We start from the raw sequence: 25505 nt of genomic DNA on the forward strand, positions 1-25505 counted from the left end.
TTTATTTTGGGTAATTGAAGATTATTTGGGTTATTATTGGGAGATTGACAACCTCTCAATCTAGGATTCAAGTACTTCTATTATTCTTGCTTTATTATTGGAATCATTAGTAGGTATAATCTCTTAATCCCTTTTTAATTATTGTTAATTACTTTCATTTATTCATCATGTTTCATTATGTTAGTATGATTGACAACCTTTCTAGCATGATCAACATGATAATGAGTGAGTAGTCTCTTAGCTAGGGTTTAATGGGTGATTAGGGGAAACCAACATGGGGAATGATTCATGCTTAAATCAATATGCTTTCATATCTTATTTGCTTGCTTGTTTTGATCTTAATACATGCACATGTTATATTTGATGAAATGCTAAGCCTATGAATCCTTGCATTTACTATCATCTTCTATCTTTTCAACTTGACTTGTAAGACATAACCCAACTCGAGTCTTGTTAGACCATGCATGTGTTGAGTAGGAAAGATTAAGTCGACTTGTAGGTGTTGTACAATCTAATCGATTCGGCTCCGGGACCCAAACTTTCCTAGGATTGTAAGATATAACCCAACTCAATCCATCACAACAATAATTGCTTGCTTATAATTTGAGAACATGTTTGTATGATCATATCCCATGATTTCCCTATGAACCCATAACAACCTAGTGCCTTTAATCAATTGTTTACACCCCTTATTCTATTCATCTTGCTAGTTTATTTTCATTGCTATTTTAGTTTAGTGACCTTCTACACCAACTCAATTTGTGACACCCTTAGACACTACTAGTTACAATAGAATTCTCATTTCAATACCCGTCCCTTGGGATCCGACCTTTACTTGCCTCTTTACTAATTGTAGAGTTGTTTGTGGAGTATAAATTGTGTTTTGTATCGACCATTGACCAACGACCACATATGCTTAATTGTGAACACGAAATGGCCTCGATCACTACTCGATCGAGTGCCTGCAGAAAGAAAACCACTCGATCGACCACAACACCATTCGATCGAGTAGTTCTTGGTTGCCCACTCACTCGATCGACCACTGTTGGACGGATATCGAGTGTATTTGACTTGGATTAGCTTCCTGAGACGGTTTCCGGGCCTTTAGCAACCTCCCATGTTCATGGTCGGTTTGGGGAGGTCCCTTTATTCGCGCTATCTTGTGAGTTTTCCGCATTGACTCTCTTTCCCCTTCAGTTTGCATTTCCTTTCCATGTTTTGGTACAATGGGGGCATTGTACGGTTTGGTTTGGGGAGGTTATGCATCCATATCTGTGTCTGCATCTTGTTTTTATTGCATTTCTGTTGTCACGTTTAATTTCCGCATGCATGGTTGTTTATTTTCATAAAAATTTAAAATCCCATAAAAATTAGAAAATTTCAGAAATTCAAAAAAAATTCACGTTTATTTTAGCATATAGGTTGAGTCGGAACGGTAGATTTCAATGATGATATTGCACTATAATTGTCTTTTTGCTTAAGCCTTGCAATAAACTGTTATCTTTTAGCTTTGTCTTATTGCATATCTACGAGTTAATGTTTAATTTAGCTGAACGAATAGACTTGACCTGAAATTTTGGCAACCTACTTATAATTTCTAAGATTTAGAGCATTATAAATTGGTGTCATTTATGACCAGTTTCATGTAGGATTGTGAGTAGTTACTCCTTGCATAACATGTATCATCAATTTGCACAAATATGAAATTCAATTGCTTTTTGCCGTCATACATTCGGGTTAGTGGTTGGTGTCACATGCAGGGAGGTGCTTACATATTCCCTTTTCTTTCATTTTTACCCATTTAACTCCACATTAGCCAAATTTGCCTGTTGACCCTTAACTACATTCCAAATTATACCTGCCTTGTCAAGCTAGTTTAGATTGTTCTGCGGTATATTGTCTATTGTATCAAATTTTGGCTCATATCATATTGATTTGGAGTTGGTAATTTATGAAGAAAAGGAGGTTGATGAGAAAAAAAGACGTGAAAAAGAAAGAAAAAGAAAGAAGAGAAGTTGAAAAAAAAGGAATTCGAAAAAAAAAGACGAAGAACGTGAAAGAAAGAGAAACCGAAAAAAATAGAAATAGAAAAAGAAAGAAAAAGAAAAAAAAAGATGTTGTTTGTTAGTCGGTTTCACTCCTATGCTTTATCTATATCTTTTGAGGAGTTAGTTCAGTTTGGTTTGGTGAGATTTTATGCCAAATGAAGGGCATTGTATTTAGTTCATAATTGAGTTGGAAATGGATATGTCTCATATGGTTTTGTTTAGGTACTAGCTTGATCAACTATACCTCTACATTCCCATAAATGTTTTGCCTTTTCTTACCCATTGCCTCACTTTACCATATTTTTGTAAGCCCTCGGCTGTGACAGGACCTTGCTTGGTTGGAATGTGTGTACGGTAGCTAGAATTGTCTATCATATTAGATGCATGCATGTTTATGTGGGTCGTAGTCTAGGTGAGCGACTATTCCTCTTTCTCTCTTTTACATATTTATGTTCACCCTTTGCTTCATGAGAGAAGAGTGACCCGCGAGAGTCCATTGTTTAAGGTCTTGCAAGGTCGACGGTTCAGCTACTTTCATAAACATCCTATAACTCGTTTGCATTTGACTGTTTGCTATAAGTGTTAGTTTGTTTGCATTAAATTGGCTTAAGTGGGCATTTGTAGCTAGCTCTGAGTTATCTTTTCCGTTCCATTAGTTGCATTTTAGTTTACTCGAGGACGAGTAAAGGTTTGGTTTGGGGAGATTTGATACGTGCATTTTATATAGTCTTTTTAGCCTATTTCATGCACGTATTTCTATGCTTTTATCGTGGTTTTATGCTACGAAATGCCCCGTATATGCTACTTTGGTGTATTTTGTCCTAATTGCAGGAATGAACCCAAAAGGAGTGAAATCAAGCCATTTGCCGTCCGTTTTGCATGCATTTGGAGGAAGAGTAGATTTGAAGCGGGAATTATAGATGTCTTGGGATGCGTGAAGCTATTTCGGGAGCTAAAAGGACAAGTCAAAGTCAAACTAACGTGAATTATGAGCTGCTGAAGTCAAGATCCACTCGATCGAGTGCTTTTCTAGTCGATCGAGTGGTTTAGGATTCAATAACCAGTCGATCGAGTAGTTTATTCATTCGATCGACCAGTTCCTTATATGCCTTTACTCTATCGAGTGATTTAGTTGGTCGATCGAGCGGTTTCGTCGGGTTTGCTCGATCGAGTGGTTTTATTCCACTCGATCGAGTGGATTTTGCTACGGGCTGGGCTTTTTTGGTTTAATTCCGTCATTAGGTTTAGCTAATCCTATTTTCTTATAAATAGGAAGTCAGTATGTCATTATAAACTCTCTCACACACTTTTACTTCGTTCCCTTTCTCTCTGGTTCGAATATACTGCTACTGTTACTTTGGTTCTTCATTTCCGGATCTTTTAAATTCAGTAATTCTTTCTTCCTTTCTCTCCATTTAATTTAATGTTTATTATTGTTCTTCCTTTATTTCTCGTTTCCCCTTTTATTATGTCTAGCTAATTCCGTAGTATGTTAGGATTAGGGAAGCCGTGGTAGCATGTTTTAATTGACTTGAGTAGATTAGCCTTGCGATAAGAATTGTATTAGGCAATTTAATTGTTATCCGGTCGAATGAATGCATGCAGGAGACCAATAAATTTAGTTAACCCCGACCTGGATCGAAAGATTGGAAGGGAAGGCTTGCTTAATTACAATAGGGTATTTTAGTGAGGACGAAAGTTAAGCTATTTACGCTCTAGGGCGGTTTAAGGACCGAAAGGTAACGACCATAGCTCTTCTTATCAATAGTCTAATCGCCTTAGTATTTCCGATAGTATAGCTGCCACGGTGGACCGATTCCTAGCATATTCCCTTCTCTTTATTGTTAAATCCTTCTATTTTTATCTCTCCTTCCTTAACATCTTAATAGTTTTTGTCAATACAATCAAAACCCCCATTTTTGTGACACCCTGACAGACTGAGTTAAACAGATAATTAGCAAAGTAGCCTCCCTGTGGAGATCGACCCTACTTGCTGCTAGCTTCTGTTAGTTGTTTTTAGGTTTATTTTTGGTACGAAACGACAGTATCAGGAATGTTGTGTCGTATGCGTATATTTTGTTTGCATAAAGTTGTATGATAAGTTTATGTACTTGTCCACTATTGTTCATGTGTATATGTGGTAAGAAGTGTGTAGCTGTAATGGATGAATTGGTTGGAAGAGATTAAGTAAGTAATTGCATAAGAATATGAAATTCATGTGTGGAGCATGTTTATGTGGGTAATGGATTGCATAATGTTGCAATGTTAGTAACATGTGAATAGGGGATTTTATGTCGTATATTATGTTATTGTGTACGTAAAGTTATAAAATAAAAGCATTGGATAAATCGTGATTGACGAGTTAAACAATCTATGTATATGATGAATGTTGTTGCTTGGCTTTTGAAAATAGTAACATATGATTAAGAATACTGGTGTTATGAGTTTTGGATTGGTTTTGTTTGCTTGGTTGTTGTTTAAGTTGTTTGGAAGTAAAAATCAAATAGTTATGTCGTCTGATTATAGCAAAGTTGTCTTTAAACTGTTATAACTAGAGATGCATAAATGATTTTAATGTGATTCCAATTGGAGGTGATAGCTTGTTCTTTTACGATTCTAACGATAGGTCACACGCCCAAAACGACTAAGAAATGAGTGAGTTATGTCTGCTTTCTGGCTGGACAAATCTTTGAGAAATGCGTAGGTACTCGATCGAGTAGCCTTGGCACTCGATCGAGTAGGGAGGGACTCGATCGAGTACGTCAGTTACTCGATCGAGTGGCCCTGGTAATTTGTTTTACGTGCTTCTGATCTGTTGGGAAATGTGTCCTCAACAATAGTGCGATCACATGATTTAAATATCATTATTAAATCTCATTTTAAAGAATACAATTGGGAAGTAATTTTGTTATCACAAACTCGTCAACATATATCGGTAATGATTGGCTGACTAGAGTTTGACATTACTGTCGTGTGACGGTGGTGATCAGTTGACCCCCGAGGTCATACCTACAGGGCAACACTCTTAATTGATCATTTAATTAATCGTATAATGTTACGAGTTAATTAAATTACCTGAAAAATTGACGGACGATTTTGGAAGTAAAATTTACGTATCAAATTGACATGTGATTAAATGAGATACGGTCTGAGTAATCGAATTGTATCATTACTCGGATGAAATTATTGTTTAAAGAAACGATCGGATTTGAATGAATTATTATAAATGCGATTTATAAAGGGTAAAATATTTTGGTACAAGTAATTATGAATTACTAAGTCGATTTTTGTATATGACGTATTTTTATTAATACGTTGATTTTTATATGATAAAAATACATAACAAATTTATGTCACATATGACATGTGACATATTGACAATTGACAAAAATAAAATGGATTCCATTTTATCCATTTGGACCGAAATATTGGACTTAATTAACATATTCTTATAATGTTAATTAAGTGTAGTGGAGGATGTAATCATTCTTTTTACACTAGGCTTGCATACCTAGTGCTTCTTGTGGAAGAGCAACTAGCCCATGCATTGGCCTTCCTCTTCCTCCCAACCGGTTTTCCCTTGGAAAGAACAAGGGTGCTTTTTGCTTAAATTATTATCATTCACTATATGCATGGGTTGATAATAATATTATTCATTCACTTCATATTATAATTTTTAGAGAGATAAAAATTACATTCTTCCTTACCACTTCTCCTACCCGGTTTTAGGAGCAAAAACCAAACAATTTTTGGTTCAATTTTTCACTAGATTAATATTATACTAGCTCAAATAATATTAATTAGATTAAGAGTTAGCTTTGGGTATTATTCCTAAGGAGATATCCTACACTTGGATCTTGTTCTTCCATTAAAGGAAAGCTCAAGAACAAAAGAAAAGAAGATTTCTTTTGTGCCCATTTGAACCGAAATTTCAATGTAAGGATATGATTTCTTCTCTATTTTATTATATTGTTTGCATGCATAAAATCCGTATTTAATTTTATGACAAATTAATTTCGACATATATGAATATGTTAGTATGTATAAAGATCTACATTTCCTTCAATCGGTATCATGAGCCACGGTTGTTTGCATGCAAATCGGTTAAAAGTTTTTCCGAGTTATAAGAATAACAAATAAAACTTGTAAAATTTGTGTTATTATGATATATCACAAAATTAATCCATGCATGTTAATATTTCTGGTCCTAAAATGTTTTAGGATATTTTGGTTAATTTTACGGATTTTTATTGTTCATATTTTACAATAATGGCATTTAAATATGATTTTATGAGTAAAAATGTCATTTTTGGTCTAAAATTAGCTATACTTCGAATTTTTCATTGATTTTTGGATATGTTGTCACATATATTATTTTGAGATAACCTGTAAATTTTCATAATTTTTGGACTTGTTATGCTCGAAAAATGAATTTTTCATTATTAAATTCGGATTTAAGTGAAAAATAGGTTAATATGAGTTAAATTTCGAATCTGGTCATAGAAAATTAATATGTTGTCACATGCAATTTTACAAGATGTGTGTAAAATAATTGGCTATAAAGAAGTCTTTTTGCATGATTTATGGATTTTTGAAGAAAAATAGCATAAATAGTGACATTATTAGTGGAAAATTAATAAAACATAATCTATGACTTAGGAAAAACGTCTAATGTTGCATTTTATTATCTTTTTCAGATCTAAAATTGAAAAGTTAGTGAAAATAATTTTTCCATGTTTTTATGATTATTTTATTAAAAATCAATAAACCGCAACATTGTTTTTCCGGAAAAATTTCGAAATTTTTAACCTAAGATTTTGAACATTATGAGTGTCATGGTTTTTTTTTTCCAGAATGTTCATGAATTTAAATTTTGAATTTTGAATTTATTTGAAATTTTGTGATTTATTTGAAGTTTATGCCTTATTTTTGTAATTTTTGGTCCATTTATGAACAAATTTTTATAAAATATGGGTTAATTATGGCCAATTATTAGTGAAGACTAAATTTTGAGTCCTAAGAGGTTAGGGTAATTAACTTATGCATAAATATGAGTTTATGTATTTTTGTGATTATAAAATGTTGAAATCACGCAAATCCGTAAAAACCGAGTAATATACGATATTGGCTAATTAAAGGCGATTTAGCATAAAATTGAGCATGTTCATACATATTATAATGCTGCATTTTCTTTATGATTGTCATAATTTTAATTTATGTAATTTTGAATTATGTAATTTTACTTAGTATGGCCTTAGATTTTAATTGGTATTTCCCGAAATGTATGGGAATATCGATTCGGTTGTAATTTTTATTGTGATCTCGTATCACCGTTTTGTAATTTAATAGATTTATTTTATTTTAGTTACAAATGTATAATAGGAAATTATGTAATTTATTATGTAATTTTATTCATTCCGGAGTTCCCAAAGACGGATTTCTTCAAGAATGGCGATACATAAAGACGGTGTTACCTCGAGATGCGTACCACAACCGAAGTTCAAGGGACCAATGGAGTTGGTTTCCGAATATGTAATAGTTAAATAGTTTTTCTATTTTAGGAAAGGCCATACTAGGATTTATTTATTTTTATGCTTGCATTTTATTTTATGTCGCATGCATCGCTAAATCGCCATAACTAAACATGCATTGTCATTTTATCGAGTTTATCGACCGTGTCAATTCGAATTATCGTAGTTCACCGCTTTAGTTCACTTAAAACGTGATAGATAATAAATTGACATGACCTCTCGCTAAAACAATTAATTGAGACATAGCCTTACCAAATAGTAGAAACCATGAAAACCTATTTCGCGAGGGAGTGCGCTCGGCCCCACCGGGGTACAAACCTTGTTACGTAGGGGAAGTGGGTGATGAATGTTAATCCACCGAATTGTTGTTGATAAGGGATGTATCGGCCACACCGTGCCCAAGTTAATGTGGGTTTGGATCATGGACACATTTATTCGAAATTTGGATTGAACTCAACAAAAGTTTTTGATAAGGGATGTATCGGCCCCACCGTGCCCTTGTCGAATGTGTATTGGGCTAAAGATAATTGTTAATGTAATATTATCGACCAAGAGTTCTAAAGGTAGAATCGATTAAACGTTAATCCACCGAGTTATATTGATAAAGGATGTATCGGCCCCACCGTGCCTAAGTCAATATGAATTTGGGTCTTGGAATCATTTATTATAGTTGGGTAGAGGTCACTATATAAATGTTCATATCTTGTTAATTTGCAAGTATGATTTAAAAAGACAAATGTTAATATTTCCTTTTCCTCCATAATTGTAGTTTTTGCAATGAATCCATCAAATGCTACCGCACCGATAACTATTGAGTCATATCACAATGTTCTTGACGACGTATGCTCCAACAATAATTTCGATACAACTAGAGAACTTCATTTCGGGATAGGTTCGGATGGAAACCTTAACTTCATCACCTCTTCTAAACCACCCACTTCTACTAGACCTCGTGTGAGTCCGTCTCAGGAAGACTACCTCATGCGATCTATAGAGTCTTTGTCTCTGGAAGATAAAGATGCCAAAGCTAGTGGGAGCTCTAGCAATCAAGTTCTTGCTTCAAAGGGCAAGAGGTTCAAGAAGAAAGGAAAGAAAATCAAAAAATTCAAGCAAGTTAATGATGAGTGCCATTATTGCTATGGCATGGGACATTGGCTTAGGAATTGTCCCGTATATTTGCGAAATATAAGGGAAGGACTCATTACTCCAAAAGGTACAATTCCTAAAGAAATTTATGTTATTGATATAAATTATACTTCCACTACGACATGGGTACTAGATACCGGTTGTGGTTCTCACCTTTGTAATCATTTACAGGGTTTAAGAGATGTGGAGAGGCTTAGCAAGGGAGATGTGGATCTACGCCTTGGAAATGGAGCTCGGGTAGCGGCCGAATCCAAGGGAACTTATGTTTTAGCTTTGCCAAATGGATTTGAGTTGTATTTGCATAATTGTTTTTATGTGCCTACGCTCTCTAAAAACATTATTTCAATCGCCATGCTAGACATGGACGGTTTTTGTTTTGTCATTAAGAACAATCGTTGTACTATTTCTAGGAATGATTTGGTTGTTGGCCAAGCTTCTTCCATTAATGGCATTTACATTTTAGAGACCTCAAATCCAACGAATGATATTTATAACATTCAATCAAAGAAACTCAAATCAAGTGACCCAAGTGAAGCGTTCATTTGGCATTGTCGATTAGGTCACATAAACGAGAATCGCATCAAAAGATTAATTTCAACTAATGTGATTACACCATTTGATTATCAATCATTTGGTACATGCGAATATTGCCTACTTGGCAAAATGACTCGTAATCCTTTTAGTGGTAAAGGGACACGAGCTAGTGAGCTATTGGGACTCATACACACCGATGTATGCGGACCAATGAGTATCACCGCTCGTGGTAATTATGACTACTTTATAACCTTCACCGATGAATTGAGTAGATATGGGTATATCTATTTAATAAAACACAAGAGTGAAGCGTTTGAGAAATTCAAGGAATTTCAAAACGAAGTAGAGAACCAATTGAACAAAAGGATTAAGGCACTACGATCCGATCGTGGTGGTGAATACCTTAGCCTTGAATTTGATTCACACTTGAAAGGTTGTGGTATTATATCACAACTTACTCCACCCGGAACACCACAACTTAATGGTGTTGCCGAAAGGAGGAATCGAACCTTACTTGATATGGTTCGATCCATGATGAGTCAAACCGAGTTACCGAACTCGTTTTGGGGATTTGCGATTCAAACCGCAATTCGATCTTTGAATAATAGTCCCACTAAGTCCACCGAAAAGACTCCATATGAGATGTGGACGGGAAAAATTCCCAATATATCCTATATGAAGATTTGGGGATGTGATGCTTACGTCAAAACTAAGAACAACAACAAGCTTGCCCCAAGATCCGAAAAATGCATCTTTGTAGGTTACCCCTCGACCTCTCGAGGATATTACTTCTACAAACCTCAAGATCATAAAGTGTTTGTGTCTTGCGAGGCTGTCTTCTTAGAAAGAGAATTTATTTCTAAGAGACAGAGTGGGATAAATTTTAAACTTGATGAAGTTCAAGAGCCACAAACCGAGATAGAGACGCAAGAAGATGTTCCTTCGTCGTCTAACGCGGTTGGACCTCCTCCACTAAGAAGGACGGGCCGAGTAATTCGCCATCCCGATCGATATGTGGGACTTATTGAGGAAGATGGAACACTCGATGTGTTACTTATGGAAAGTGACGAGCCCGCCACCTACAAGGCCGCAATCTCTAGTCCAAATTCCTCCTTATGGCTTGAAGCCATGAAATCCGAAATGGATTCTATGCATGAAAACCAAGTTTGGGACTTGGTAGATTTGCCTAAAGGGGCAAGACCCCTTCAATGCAAATGGATATTCAAAGTCAAGAATGGCATAGAAGGACATGACGATGTCTACAAAGCTAGGCTAGTGGCAAAAGGATTTACCCAAGTCCAAGGTCTCCATTATGATGAGACCTTCGCCCCCGTTGCCATGCTAAGATCCATACGGATTTTGTTAGCGATCGCCGCATTTCATGATTATGAAATATGGCAAATGGATGTCAAAACCGCTTTTCTAAATGGGCATTTAGAAGAGGAGGTGTACATGATACAACCCGAAGGTTTTGTTGATTCTAAAAATCCTAACAAAGTGTGCAAGCTTAAGAGATCTATTTATGGTCTTAAGCAAGCATCTAGAAGTTGGAATCATCGATTCAATCATGTTATAAAGGAAAATGGTTTCACTCGAAGTGTTGAGGAACCATGTTTATACATGAAATTCAGTGGGAGCAATGTTGTGTTCCTAATCTTGTATGTCGATGACATACTACTCATTGGAAATGATATTCCAATGTTGTCTTCTGTTAAGAAGTGGTTAGGTAACCACTTCCAAATGAAGGATTTAGGAGAGGCACAACGCATATTAGGTATCCGGATCTATAGAGATAGATCCAAGAGGATATTGGCACTAAGTCAAGAGTCTTATGTTGATAAGATTCTTCGACGGTTCAGCATGGACAAATCCAAAAGGGGTTTGGTACCTATGGTAACCGGTACGATATTGAGCAAGACTCAATCTCCCTCCGAACCCCATGATGTTGAACGCATGAAGTTGATCCCCTATGCTTCCGCTGTTGGATCAATCATGTATGCCATGATATGCACACGTCCTGATGTCTCGTATGCCTTGAGCATGATGAGTAGATATCAAGGAAATCCAGGTGAGAGTCACTGGATTGCAGTCAAGAACATCCTTAAGTACTTGAGAAGAACTAAGGATTCTATCCTTGTGTTTGGAGGAGATACTGAGTTGCGTGTTAATGGATACACGGACTCAAGTTTTCAAACAGATAGAGATGCCTTGAAATCACAAGCTGGTTTCGTGTTCATGCTCAATGGTGGTGCCGTAAATGGAGAAGCTTCAAGGAAGTCAGAACCATGATTCTACAACGGAGGCTGAGTACATAGCAGCATCAGAAGCTGCCAAGGAAGCTGTGTGGATCAGACAATTCACGGAAGGTCTAAAAGTAGTACCTACCGCCAATGATCCCATCACTCTCTATTGTGATAATGGGATGATCTTCCAAGCTAAGGAGCCGAAGTCTAGTAATAGATCTAGACATGTACTTAGAAAATATCATGTAATAAGATATTTCATTGAAAGAAAGGAAATTGCGATTTTTAAGGTTGGGACGGATGACAACATAACCGATCCGCTCACCAAGCCTTTATCGCAGGCTAAGCATGATGGACATGTTACGTCCATGGGACTTAAACGTGTACCAAGTTTTTGTTAGATTTTGAAATGAAATAAAAGTGTTGTTTTTTGTTCATGTTCACAATCACATTTGTCTTTTATCTTTAATTTATACATTGTTACATCCAAACGGGTTGTGAAGACAATTGAACCCCGTTAAAGTGAACACGGATTAACATAGTATTTGCCCATAGTCACTTGTATGAGGTGACGTCTCGAAGTGACTAGAGTGTGAGGCGATTGATGGCAAGTTCAAGTGCCATAGAGTCATGTGAGATGACTAGTCGATCACATAGGCAGACGTTAGGAACACTTTGTCGGGCCTTATGACCGCTTATAGAGTTCTGGCAAATTTATATAGCCTGGTCGTGGCGAGAGCTACTATAGTATTCTAATGAGTCGATTCTTTTGACTAAAGACTATTCGCCTAAGATGGCACAGTTTCAGATTAACTTTGATTTGTGTTACTACGACCTTCGTAAATGGGGTCAAATGGGCATATTTTGGGTTATGATGGTTGTGGCTAGTCGAAGGGAATGAGTGCGATAGTAATTGTCCACCCCTAGTCAGGGTTATCACAATATCTCAGGGCCACTAGAGGAGTAATGAACTGGAAATGCGTGGCCACGCTCGGAAAGTATCTATGATAGATAAGTCCGGTCAATCAGTTATTCTCCAGATCGAGGAAACCACTCTCGATATGATCACTTGCAAGTACGACCTGAAAGACACCTTGCATTGAGTGGGAGATATTAATAGGACAAGAGAATTGGTGATGCACACTTGTCGAGGACAAGTGGGAGATTGTTGGGAAATGTGTCCTCAACAATAGTGCGATCACATGATTTAAATATCATTATTAAATCTCATTTTAAAGAATACAATTGGGAAGTAATTTTGTTACTGTCAACTAGTCAACATATATCGGTAATGATTGGCTGACTAGAGTTTGACATTACTGTCGTGTGACGGTGGTGATCAGTTGACCCCCTAGGTCATACCTATAGGGCAACACTCTTAATTGATCATTTAATTAATCGTATAATGTTACGAGTTAATTAAATTACCTGAAAAATTGACGGACGATTTTGGAAGTAAAATTTACGTATCAAATTGACATGTGATTAAATGAGATACGGTCTGAGTAATCGAATTGTATCATTACTCGGATGAAATTATTGTTTAAAGAAACGATCGTATTTGAATGAATTATTATAAATGCGATTTATAAAGGGTAAAATATTTTGGTACAAGTAATTATGAATTACTAAGTCGATTTTTGTATATGACGTATTTTTATTAATACGTTGATTTTTATATGATAAAAATACATAACAAATTTATGTCACATATGACATGTGACATATTGACAATTGACAAAAATAAAATGGATTCCATTTTATCCATTTGGACCGAAATATTGGACTTAATTAACATATTCTTATAATGTTAATTAAGTGTAGTGGAGGATGTAATCATTCTTTTTACACTAGGCTTGCATACCTAGTGCTTCTTGTGGAAGAGCAACTAGCCCATGCATTGGCCTTCCTCTTCCTCCCAACCGGTTTTCCCTTGGAAAGAACAAGGGTGCTTTTTGCTTAAATTATTATCATTCACTATATGCATGGGTTGATAATAATATTATTCATTCACTTCATATTATAATTTTTAGAGAGATAAAAATTACATTCTTCCTTACCTCTTCTCCTACCCGGTTTTAGGAGCAAAAACCAAATAATTTTTGGTTCAATTTTTCACTAGATTAATATTATACTAGCTCAAATAATATTAATTAGATTAAGAGTTAGCTTTGGGTATTATTCCTAAGGAGAGATCCTACACTTGGATCTTGTTCTTCCATTAAAGGAAAGCTCAAGAACAAAAGAAAAGGAGATTTCTTTTGTGCCCATTTGAACCGAAATTTCAATGTAAGGATATGATTTCTTCTCTATTTTATTATATTGTTTGCATGCATAAAATCCGTATTTAATTTTATGACAAATTAATTTCGACATATGTGAATATGTTAGTATGTATAAAGATCTACATTTCCTTCATGATCTTCACCTACTCGATCGAGTAAGTCACTTACTCGATCGAGTGGCATGTACTCAATCTAGTGACCCCTGTTTTGGGTCATATGCTTATCTTTTGACTTCGTTGCATATTATGTTTAATTCAAAGATGTTATTTTACTTCTTTATGCATTGTTTTACATGTATGTTGGTCTTGATACGTAAGTTACCCAATCTTATGGTGAAGTGAGTGGCACCTCTGGTGAGTAGGAGTTCGATGGGAGGACATAAGTTATATGTGTTGTTGATAGATAGTGGAAAAAGAAAAGGAAGACTGGTATGGTTTATTGAGACATAGAGCATGTTTCGTGAGATGAGATGAGCGATATGTTTGTATGTTGAGTAATGTAAACGTAAATGAATGTGGGCAAGGGATGATGTGAAATTATGGAACGTGAGAATGAAAAGATTGAAAAGAGGGACGCAAATGGTGGCAGCTTGAGATGTGTAAAGAATCATGGAGGGGGGTGGTTAGGAGTCGTGTGGGTTAGGAATATACATAGTGAAAGTTCGTTTTAAAGGGGTTGAGAAGAGTGGTATATAGTGAACTTTGTGGAGACATGTCGCGAGGTGGATTTGTTGACAGTGAGTGAGTTTGGGGAGATTTGGTTTATTAAGAGGTGGAACCACTGTGGGATTTCCTTGGGCAATTAACGGTATGAAAGGAATTTTGATTTCTAGAGATGTACAAAGGAGATGCAATTGTCAAACAGTAAACGTTGATTATATTGATGGATTAGTGGCAAGGGTGATTAATGGCATAATAAGAGAATATTTTATGGTAAGAAAGAGTGAGATGATATCGATATGAAATAATAAGATGTGGGTGTTGGAGCAATGAGAAAGTAACCGGAACACTAAAGAGTTAGGTAGAAGGGATAAGGAGTTGAATGGTTAATTGATTTTGTCGAGTGTAAAAGAAAAGAATAAGGGGAGTAAAACTAGGAAAATGTTGACCGGAGTTATGTGACATAAAAGTAAGGAATCGTCGAGATGTATGATACTATCAAGAGTAAGTAAGTTAATGATTATACGAAGTTTCGGACAACATGATTAATCATGAGTTTCGAGGAATTAAGGGAGTAAGAAGTTGGTAGAATATCTGCATGATATGAGATTTTGAGTAGAGAGTTAGATGATGACACAATTAAGGATAGTATTGGGAAGAATGTTGAGGTAGTGTTGTTGATGGATTTGATGTTCGTTATTTGGGATGCTAACCACAGATAGGAAATAAATCGTGATGTTTAGAGATGAGTGTAAGAGGTTTGATGCCCGGACAGTGGTCGTGTTATGGTTTGTGACTAGTGGTTAAGGGTGACGGTATATTAGAAAAGCAGCAAATCTAAAGAGGTTGATTTTGTAGGGACCAGATTGATAAGTATGGTTATGAAAGAGTATAAGATGTGGTTATATGAGACGGTTGTTAGTAGTTGAGTATTAATGGAGTGGCTACATTTGGCAGAGGTTGATGGATATGCAAATGGGAGAATATGTTATGAGGTGTATACGAGTTAAGCTCGGGTGAGAGGTAACTTTTATCAGGTGGTAACTTACGTGATCAGGATTGACTGGTGGATGTGATTACGGGTCTGTGATATATAAATGTTTGTGTGAGGTTTTGACCTCACAAGACGTGGTATGGTGCGATTATCATAAAGTTGTTATTTGAATATTCTGTAATGCATGTTGAGTACGCTAATCTAATTGAATGATATTCAAAAAGGTAATAATTTGAGTGATCTGGAATGACTGACTATACTTGTATGTATTCATGATACATGTCAATCTGTGATATGGTAAGGGGATGATATTCACGAGGTTATTATCTGTTTAATTCATAAAATATGTTGTGTTATGATTTAGTAAAATGGATTTGAGTAAGTTTTTCTTGTCTGAGAACTTTTTCTGAGTCAGTATTTATGGGATTTTTATGCTGTTGTGATGACTATCGATGTGGTTGTGGTGCCTCGGGTGGTGATCCGGGCACGATATTTAGTGTTGTGATGCGGGTATTTTTGCACTGCGGTGTGGCTGTTGGTGGCGATGTTGTGATGCCGTCACCGATTGTGGTAGAGTAGGCGGGATGATTATGATTCGAGTTTTGAAAGTACATACCAGTCATACATAGATTGTTGTTTTGTTTGATGTTGCTTCCTGTGAGTTTCAGTTTGTATGATAGATAGATTGTTTTATTATCGATGTTTCTTACCAATTAAGTTTTGGAATGAGGGTAGAGTATGATATGAAAGAGAGTTGTACATGTTTTCGTTGTTGTCATGGTATAGTGACATTACATTGATGGGACACAAGATTGTGAGAAGTTGTTACTGATAATTTTGATCTTGTTTTAAGATGAGGCATCGGTAGTCATAGTCATGGCAAGTGATTCGTAGAACATGTGTGGTAATGATCTGATATATGCAGGTGGTTCGTAATCCTTTGTTGAGACAGTGAGTGTAGGGTGTTGAATGATAAGTGTCGTGTTAAGTTATGTGTGAGTCTTGCGGTAATGAAAGAAAGGAACTTGAGGATCTAGTGTGAGTGTACGTAACAAGTGTGGATCGTGAGTTATGCTTTTGGCGATAAGCATTTTATATAGTTTATATAGAGAGGTGTGTCATGTTGCGGTAATAGGGAACAAGTGAAGTTTTGGGCTAAGCTAAGGATTTTGTGGTATAGGTCAGGTGGTGTGACGAGTGAAGTGAAGTATGAGAGTTGTTTAAGTAAGAGAGCCTTGGATATGTGCATGGCGAGTGTTTAGATTATAGGTGGTTATCTTTGACATGCGGTGGTGATGAGGATAATCAAAAGATATATCTAGGATTTAGTATTAGCGAGTTACGAGGACGTAACATTTATCTTAAGAGGAGTAGGATGCGATAAAAGAGATTTTGATGGGTGTGCATATGGTAATATATTTGGAAGTTTGAGTCTTGATGTCGAATAAAAGGTTGATTCGTGTTGTGGTTAATTTAATTAAAGGTCATGACCGTGCTTGTAGTAGTTCGATGTTTAAGAGTGTGAGAATATTTCACCAGTGTTGACAGTTGGATGATGATGTTTTTGAGTGTTAGTAAACTTCGAGGACGAAGTTCCTTTTAAGGGTGGTAGAATGTAACATTCCGTTTGATGTCTATGAGTGTCTTGATTTTGGATTTGATAGTGGATAATACTATGGAGCTAGCAGCGTTAGAGGATGGTAGTTGGTTATGTATGGAGTTGGTGTCGTGAGAGATATATATGTGGTGGATACGATATCGTGAGTCATGTTAAGGAAGTAAACATAGTTGGTAGAGTGGGTGTTAAGAGTTCATGTTTTATGTTTGGTCGAGTTCTTGAGTTCTTAGTTATGTTGTTGTGTCTTGGTCGAGTTAGCATGGTTGTTTCATGTATGGGTTGAACTTCGGGGACGAAGTCCTTTTTAAGGAGGGAAGACTGTAATACTCCGTACTTATAAGTCTCTGGGTACTCTATCGAGTAGGCCTTACTCTGTCGAGTAAGGGTGAGTTGCGTTTTAAAATAGTTTCTGACCTGTTGGGTACTCGATCGAGTAACTATGATACTCGATCGAGTAAGGGGGCAATCGATCGAGTACCTTAGCTACTCGATTGAGTAGCCGGTTTACGGCGAGTTATTTCTCGGGTTTTGTTAATTATGCAATTAAGGTATATAATACTTCTGTCATCATTCTTAAACACTTTTCAAAACCTAAATTACTGTCAAGAGAGAAAGCAAAGTACGTTCATCACTTTAATCACATTGTTAGCAAATCCCGGAGTTTGGAAGGTCGGATGTCACCTTTCGTTATACCGTTGAGATCCTTGCGTCGAGGGTAAGATCTATGTACCATTTTTATAGTTTTTCCTTAAAGTTGGTTAAACCCTAATATGGGGATTTGGGGGTTTTTGTGTAGATTGTGATTTGGTAGTGTCTATGTGTTTGTATGATAGGAAGAAGTTTTGTAGAAGAGGCTTTTTGATACAGCTGTTGATACCGTCTGACTATTGTGCTTTCCAGGTAGGATTTCCTACTCAGTATTACTCCCATAATGAGATGATTGTTGATGTGTTGAGATTGATTGTTTAATATCGTAATTGTATTGTGACTACTGTGATTGTGATTGTTTGTCTCGGTTCTCGAGATGCGTTCTCGGCTGAGTGGGGTCACTTGCGGGAGTGGCTTCACGCCTAGTTTCGCCCTTCGTGGAACCCGCCACGGAAGGGGATGTGCACATTAATGGACGGGGTTATCGCTCGGTATGATGAGCGGGGCTTAGGTGGGAACGCATTGCGGTCCCCCATCGCGTGGGGGTCCAATGGACAGATCGGTGATTGAGATTGATGGGACTGGTGTGATTGTGTGTGTGTGACGGTGTAAGCTGTCTTTTTATCGTATTGTTGATGATATATATAAGTTGTGTGATTAGTCGACCCGGTTGTTGTTTTGTAAAACTGCGGTGATCCATTTGGGGATGGTGAGCGAATTGAATGAGCGTTTGAGTTGAGTCTTTGGGATAGCTGGGATGTGCCACCGTCCTGACGATAGAAGTCTTCCACCGTAGCTTTACTAGTTTTATAACATTTCGATTAACTCGGTGAGAGATTGGTTTTGAGAATATGTATCGTATTTTGGTATTTGGTTTCAGTTGTAACCTTTCACTAAACTTATATTTTTTTAAAGTTGTTTCGTTATTGTCTTACGAATATCATGCCTCGGGTAACCGAGATGGTGGCCTCCTTATACCTGAGTGGTCCTGGTAAGGCACTTGGAGTATGGGGGTGTTACATTTATGGCGAACATGGGAGGATCGGAGCTTGGAATCTATCACTTTGAAGACGCGTGAGCCGATTTCGGAAGGTGTCAAGTTGACTTACGTGCTAATACAGCTCGATCGATCACTTTTCCAGTCGATCGAATGCTTTATACCATGAAGTTTCTCTCGATCGAGTAGTTCTCATACTCGATCGAGAAGGTCGAAATAAGAAGGACTACTCGATCGAGAAGGTCGAAATAAGAAGTACTCGAGTGAACGGTTTTTCCATTCGATCATGAGGAATTTTTGCTTAGTTCCTCGATCGAGTGGTTTAATTCCACTCGATCGAGGGGTTTTTATCCTGTAGTTGTTTTTCCGCCTATTTTCGTATGGGCATTGTAATTAGGCTTTTGGATTAGGTTTAGGGGGAGGATTTTCGTGTTCTACTTTACGAGGTAGACTGCGTGACTCTCCTCACTTCTTCTTCTCTTCTCTTCCCTCTTTTCTCTCTTCTACCTTACTCTAGATTACTCGGATTCGGAACTTGTGATCGGTACATTATTCATTTCTTAATCTTAATCTCCTTTTATTGTTATTTTAATTCTTTCCTTCTCTTATTGCTCTTCCTTATTGCTTTTAATTCAATCTCTCTATTTGCATTATTATCATGTTTAATTTCTATTGTCTATGTAATATTATTGTTGATCCGATGATGGTACATAGTTAATTTCCTTTGCCAAGACTAGGGAATCCATGATTATGAAGGAATAGTAATCGCTTTATTAGGTTTAATGCCTTTGTATTTATGTTGTTAATCGCTGCATTCAATTGTTTCTGTCTAATTGAGTCGACGCCATTAGTCATTGAATCGTAGTAAACCTTGACCTGGTCCGGAAGGTTTAAAAGGGTGAGACTCGTAGCGAACATTAGGGCACCGTAGTGAGGGCGGAAGCTAAGCTATTTGTGCTTTAGGGCGAATTGAGACCGGAAGGAGATATTCACTGCCCCATAGACCATGCTTGCATTGACCTGAGACTTAGATTGCTTGACTAAATAATCATGGTGAACCGAATGTCTTAGCTGCTTTCTCCTTATTTGCTTAATCTTTATTCTCTTGACTTTTTCTCTTCCTTAACCTCTTTAGTTTAGAACAAACAAACTTAAACCCCCCAATTGGTCACCGTGACAGACTTAGTTAAAGCTGACATATTCCCATCTCCCTATGGAGATCGACCCGACTTCCCTAGCTATATTAGTTAGAGCCAGTTGGTTATTTTTGATAGGTATACGACTAGCCTTTAAATTGTGGCGCCGTTGCCGGGGAGGTGGCGCAATTTTGTTGCTTTATTTAAGTTTGTCTCTCGTATCAAGGAATTTATTCCTTGAGACTGATCTCATATTTTTGCAAGTTTTGATTAGTTTGCAGGATATCTGTTCTAGAAGAGAATATTATCTTACCTGCTCCAGTCTGTAAAATTCTATCTACTAGGATGCCGAATATAGCCAGCCATTCAGAGGCGATGGTGGATTCCCTTCCAAAAGGCTTCCTATTACCCACTACTGACTCGGAAACCTTTGGAATCCACCCATCTTACATACAGCTGGTTGAGAGAAATCTCTTCAGGGGGTAACTGGAGAAGACCCGTGCAAGCACATAGAGCTGTTTACAGAGTACTGCTCCACCATTCCTCTTGCTGCGGGGGTGACACAAGACAGAGTGAAGGGAGTTCTCTTTCCCTTATCTTTAGCTAAAGATGCCCGAGAATGGTTGAGGGATTTAGACAGGGAAGCAGCCGGTGTAACTGACTGGAATTCTCTTGCCTTGGCCTTTTAAAGGCGATATTTTCCACCACAACAGACTAATGCATTGAGAGCTTAGATTACTGCATTTGAGCAACTACCTACTGAAGACTTGAATGGGGCTTAGACTAGGTTCAAGAAGCTCGTCCGTTCTGTGCCTCACCACGGTTTCAAGCGCTGGTTCCTATGCGCCCAATTCTACAACGGGTTATATCCGGACTAGAGAGCTATCCTTGATAATGTAGCCAAGGGGAGATTTACGAAGAACGTAGAGGATGACCAAGGGTGGAGTCTTATTGAGGAGATGGCCATCCATGTTGCCGAATATGGAAATCCCCGAGGAAGTGGGCAAGTTAACAGGTTGGTAGTAGCTGAGGTGGAGAGTCCTAGCAGAAGTCTAGGAAATGCGGAGATTACGGAGACTATGGGTGAGCACGCACAAGTTTGTGCTATTACTGAGCATGTAGAGATATGCAGTAGATGCGGCATGGAGGGGCATGACCCCATTGGTTGTATGGCAAGAATTGAGCGCGTCCTTGCTTATCAGAAATACAAGCAAGGAGTTCCTTTTCTCAATTATATGAAGAAATGACAAATGTTTCTACTCCTTCTACGCCAATGCCGTAGCCAAACCCTTCTTCTACAAATGGGGAAATTGTCGAACTGAAATCCCTGGTTTTGAACTTAACACAATAGTTTGGGGAGAAATGCAACAAGGATAATACCGCTTTTGTGGAGTTAAGAGAGCAAGTCGCACAGTTAACACTCGAGAAAAACCAAGCTAATCATCCACCCTCGTGCGACCCAGTCAATGCCATAAATCTCAGAAGTGGCCTTACTTATGAGGGACCAAAAATGCCAGAAGACGAGGTAGTGACAGCTGATAATACCCCGGATGACGAGTTGGAAGAATTCATGGACGATATCCCTGCTGAATATTGTCCAGGCACTCGATCGAATGAAAATTGTACTCGATCGAATGAAATTTATACTCGATCGAGAGATGGCCAAATAACAGGTTTCGATCGAGTAACCCATTCCTCTCGATCGAACATTTTGGCAAATGACAACACTCGATCGAGTGAAAATTTTACTCGATCGAGGAACCCTGAAATACAAGAGCTCGATCGAGTTGTTCAAACACCTCGATCGAGTAATTCGCAAGACAAAACTACTCGATCGAGTGAAGAAAGTGCTCGATCGAGTGCCAGAACCAGCGGAGCTTCAGTTTCGACATCTAATTCCGCTACCGTGTCATCTTCCCCTGCTGTGAAGACGTCACGTGCTAATAAAGGTAAAGAGAAAGTCGCGGGTCCACTCATTGCTACCAGAGTACCCTATCCAGGATGTCTGAAGGACGCATAGGTGGAGCGACAGTAACGGTAAGTTTGTGGACGTCGTCAAGAATCTCCAGGTAACTGTCCCTTTTACCGAACTTATTACCCAGGTACTTTCTAATGCTAAGTTTTTGAAAGATATTGTGACGCGTAAGAGAGAGCTAAGTGAATTTGAGACTGTTGCTTTCATTGAAGAGTCTAGTAATTTACTTTTAAATAAGGCTCCACCCAAAATGAAAGACCCGGGTAGTTTTTCTATTGCCTGTGTTATAGGCAATGAAGTAATAGATAAGGCTCTTTGCGATTTAGGAGACAGCGTCAGTGTCAAACCTCTAGCTGGCTGCAAGAAATTAAATATGGTTCACCTTAAATTGACTAACATTACTCTACAGATGGCTGATAGATCTGTTAGACGACCCTTAGGTGTCTTAGAGGACATGCCTGTGAAAATAGGCAAGTTCTTTATACTAGTGGATTTTATTGTTTTAGACATAGCTGAAGACACCCGGACCCCAATTATACCTGGAAGACCGTTCTTCTGTACAGCTGGGGCCATTATTAATGGCAAACAAGGGCGTTTGACTCTTGCAGTAGGGGATGACGCGATTACTTTCAGTCTGCCTCGCACTTTGGCTCGGCCAATGATAGAGGATACATGTTATTCTGTTGATATTATTGACGAGTCTATCTACGACTTCTGTTCGGGATCTTTTATAAAGGACCCACTAGAAGCTCTAATGCTTTTGGATGAATGTGCAGATAACCCAGATTACAATGACGCTGTGTTAGATTTGCTTGAAGCTGATTTAGATGAGCGTGAACTCACCAACACTGAGGGAGAGCAAGTGGAACAGATGATCAGTACCCTTTGCTCCATAGAGGTAAAAGTACCTGAGCGTAAGCCTCTTCCCCCTCATCTAAAATATATTTTCTTAGATGATACTGAGCAATATCCAGTAATTGTTAGTGCTAAACTTGATGATGATCACCTGACTGCTTTGTTAGTTGTACTTAGGAAAAACAGGAAAGCTATGGGTTATTCTTTGGATGATATGAAGGGAATTAGTCCCGATATTTGTATGCACAAGATAGAGCTGGAATAAGATCACAAACCTTGCAGACAGGGTCAGCGCCGGCTGAACCAAAAGATGCAAGATGTTGTGATGGCTGAGGTAATGAAGCTTCTCGATGCAGGTATTATCTATTCTGTTGGTCATTTCAAGTGGGTGAGTCCAGTGCAGGTAGTTCCTAAGAAAGGAGGGACTACTGTGGTCAGGAATGACAAAATGAGTTAATACCTACTAGAGTAGTGAGTGGTTGGCGGATGTCCTTAGACTACAGACAGGTGAATGCCGCCACCTAGAAAGATCACTTTCCGCTTCCTTTTATTGATCAGATGGTAGAAAGGTTAGCTTCTTATATGTTTTTCTGCTATTTGGATGGGTACTCAAGGATCTTTCAGTTCCCTATTCACCCAGATGATCAAGCTAAGACTACTTTTACTTGTCCTCAGGGCGTGTTTGCTTATCGCAGGATGCCCTTTGGTTTATGTAACGCCCCAGCTACCTTTCAAAGGTGCATAATGGGGATATTTTCAGAGTATATCGAGTCTATTATGGAAGTTTTCATGGACGATTTCAGTGTTTATGGAAGTGATTTTTCTAACTGTCTGTCTAACCTTGATAAAGTGTTGCAGCACTGCATTGAGGTTAATCTTGTGCTTAACTGGGAGAAGTGACATTTCATGGTCAACGAGGGAGTTGTCTTAGGGAACTTAGTTTCTGACAGGGGAATAGAAGTTGACAAGGCAAAAGTGGAAGTGATTCAGCAATTACCCCCTCCTGTTAACGTTAAAGGAGTGAGGAGTTTCCTTGGTCACGCTAGATTTTAACGTCGGTTTACCAATGATTTTTCAAAGATTTCTAAACCACTTACACAGCTGCTACTTAAGGATGCCCCTTTTGTAATTACTGATGAGTGTCTTTATGTTTTTAACAGGTTAAAGCAGGCTTTAGTATCTGCGCTGATTAGTATCTAATATGCGAGCCGAACTCTGGACGATGCTCAATTGAAGTACACTACCACTGAAAAAGAGCTGTTAGCTGTAGTTTATGCCTTAGAGAAATTTCGTTCTTATTTGATTGGGTCAGAAGTTACTGTTTATACTGACCATGTAGCGCTGAGGCACCTTCTAGCTAAGAAGGAAGCTAAACCACAGCTATTGAGATGGATAATACTTCTTCAAGAGTTTGATTTGCAGATAAAAGATAAAAAAAGAGCTGAGAACGTTGTAGCTGATCATCTGTCGCGACTGTCACGGTAAGAGGGAGAAGATTTTTTACCTATTGATGAGTCTTTTCCTGATGATTCTTTATTTGCTGTATTGTCCTCTATTATTAACCAAGAAACTTGGCATGCAGATATAGCTAATTACGTTGTCAGTGGCAAGCTGCCGCTTGACCTTTCTCATCAGCAGAGGAAGCATTTTCTATATAACGCTAAGCAGTATTTTTGAGATGATCCTTATTTGTTTAAGGAATGTGCAGTCGGTCTCTACAGACAGTGTATTCCGTAGTGGGAGACCAAAGTAATCCTGGAAGGCTGTCACTCATCCTATTATGGTGGTCACCACGGTCCATCGCGCACCATGGCTAAGGTACTTCAGTCTGGTTTTTACTGGCGTACTTTGTTTGCTGATGCTAAGGCTTTTGTTTCAGCTTGTGATGCCTGCCAACGACCAGGGAATATTTCAAAGAGACATGAGATGCCACAAAATGGTATCTTAGAGGTTGAGGTCTTCGATGTCTGGGGCATCGATTTCCAAGGACCATTTCCATCTAGTAAAGGTAACAGGTATATTTTAGTAGCTGTTGATTATGTGTCTAAGTGGGTTGAGGCAAATGCTTCACCTCATTGCGATGCCAAGACCGTGATAAAGATGTTTAAAAAGATCATATTTCCCCGATTTGGTGTCCCTAGGGTCGTCATTAGTGATGGGGGAATGCACTTTAAAGAAAAGAAGCTAACTTCTATTCTGTCTAAAGTTGGTGTCCAACACCGGCGTGGTTTGGGGTATCATCCCCAAACTAGTGGTCAGGTCGAGGTCTCTAATCACGAGATTAAAGAGATCTTATCTAAAGTAGTTTCTAAATCTCGGAAGGAATGGAGTCTTAAATTAGAAGACCCATTATGGGCTTACAGAACTGCCTTTAAGACACCGATTGGTGAATCACCTTATCGGTTAGTCTATGGGAAATCATGTCATTTACCTGTTGAGTTGGAATGTTAGGCTTGGTGGGCAATTCGTGAACTTAACTTTGATCCTACGTTGTGTGGTCAGAACTGTCTTTTACAACTAGATGAACTAGAGGAGTTTAGGCTCAACGCCTATGATAGCTCACGTATCTACAAGGAGAAGAGGAAGAGATGGCATGACAAAAGGATCTTACCTTGGGAGTTTCATGTCGGGCAGAAGGTGTTGCTGTTTAATGCCTGACTGCGATTATTTCCTGGCAAGCTGAAGTCAAGGTGGAGTGGTTCTTATATGGTGACAGCAGTCACTAAATTTGGATCGGTTGAGCTAGAAGGTCCCGAGGGAAATCGGTTCAAGGTGAATGGGCAATATGTGAAGCACTATCACGAAGCAAATGATGCAGATAATCGTGTTGATGTCT

The sequence above is a fragment of the Silene latifolia genome, chromosome Y (genome assembly GCF_048544455.1).
Source record: "Silene latifolia isolate original U9 population chromosome Y, ASM4854445v1, whole genome shotgun sequence".
Lineage (NCBI taxonomy): Eukaryota > Viridiplantae > Streptophyta > Magnoliopsida > Caryophyllales > Caryophyllaceae > Silene > Silene latifolia.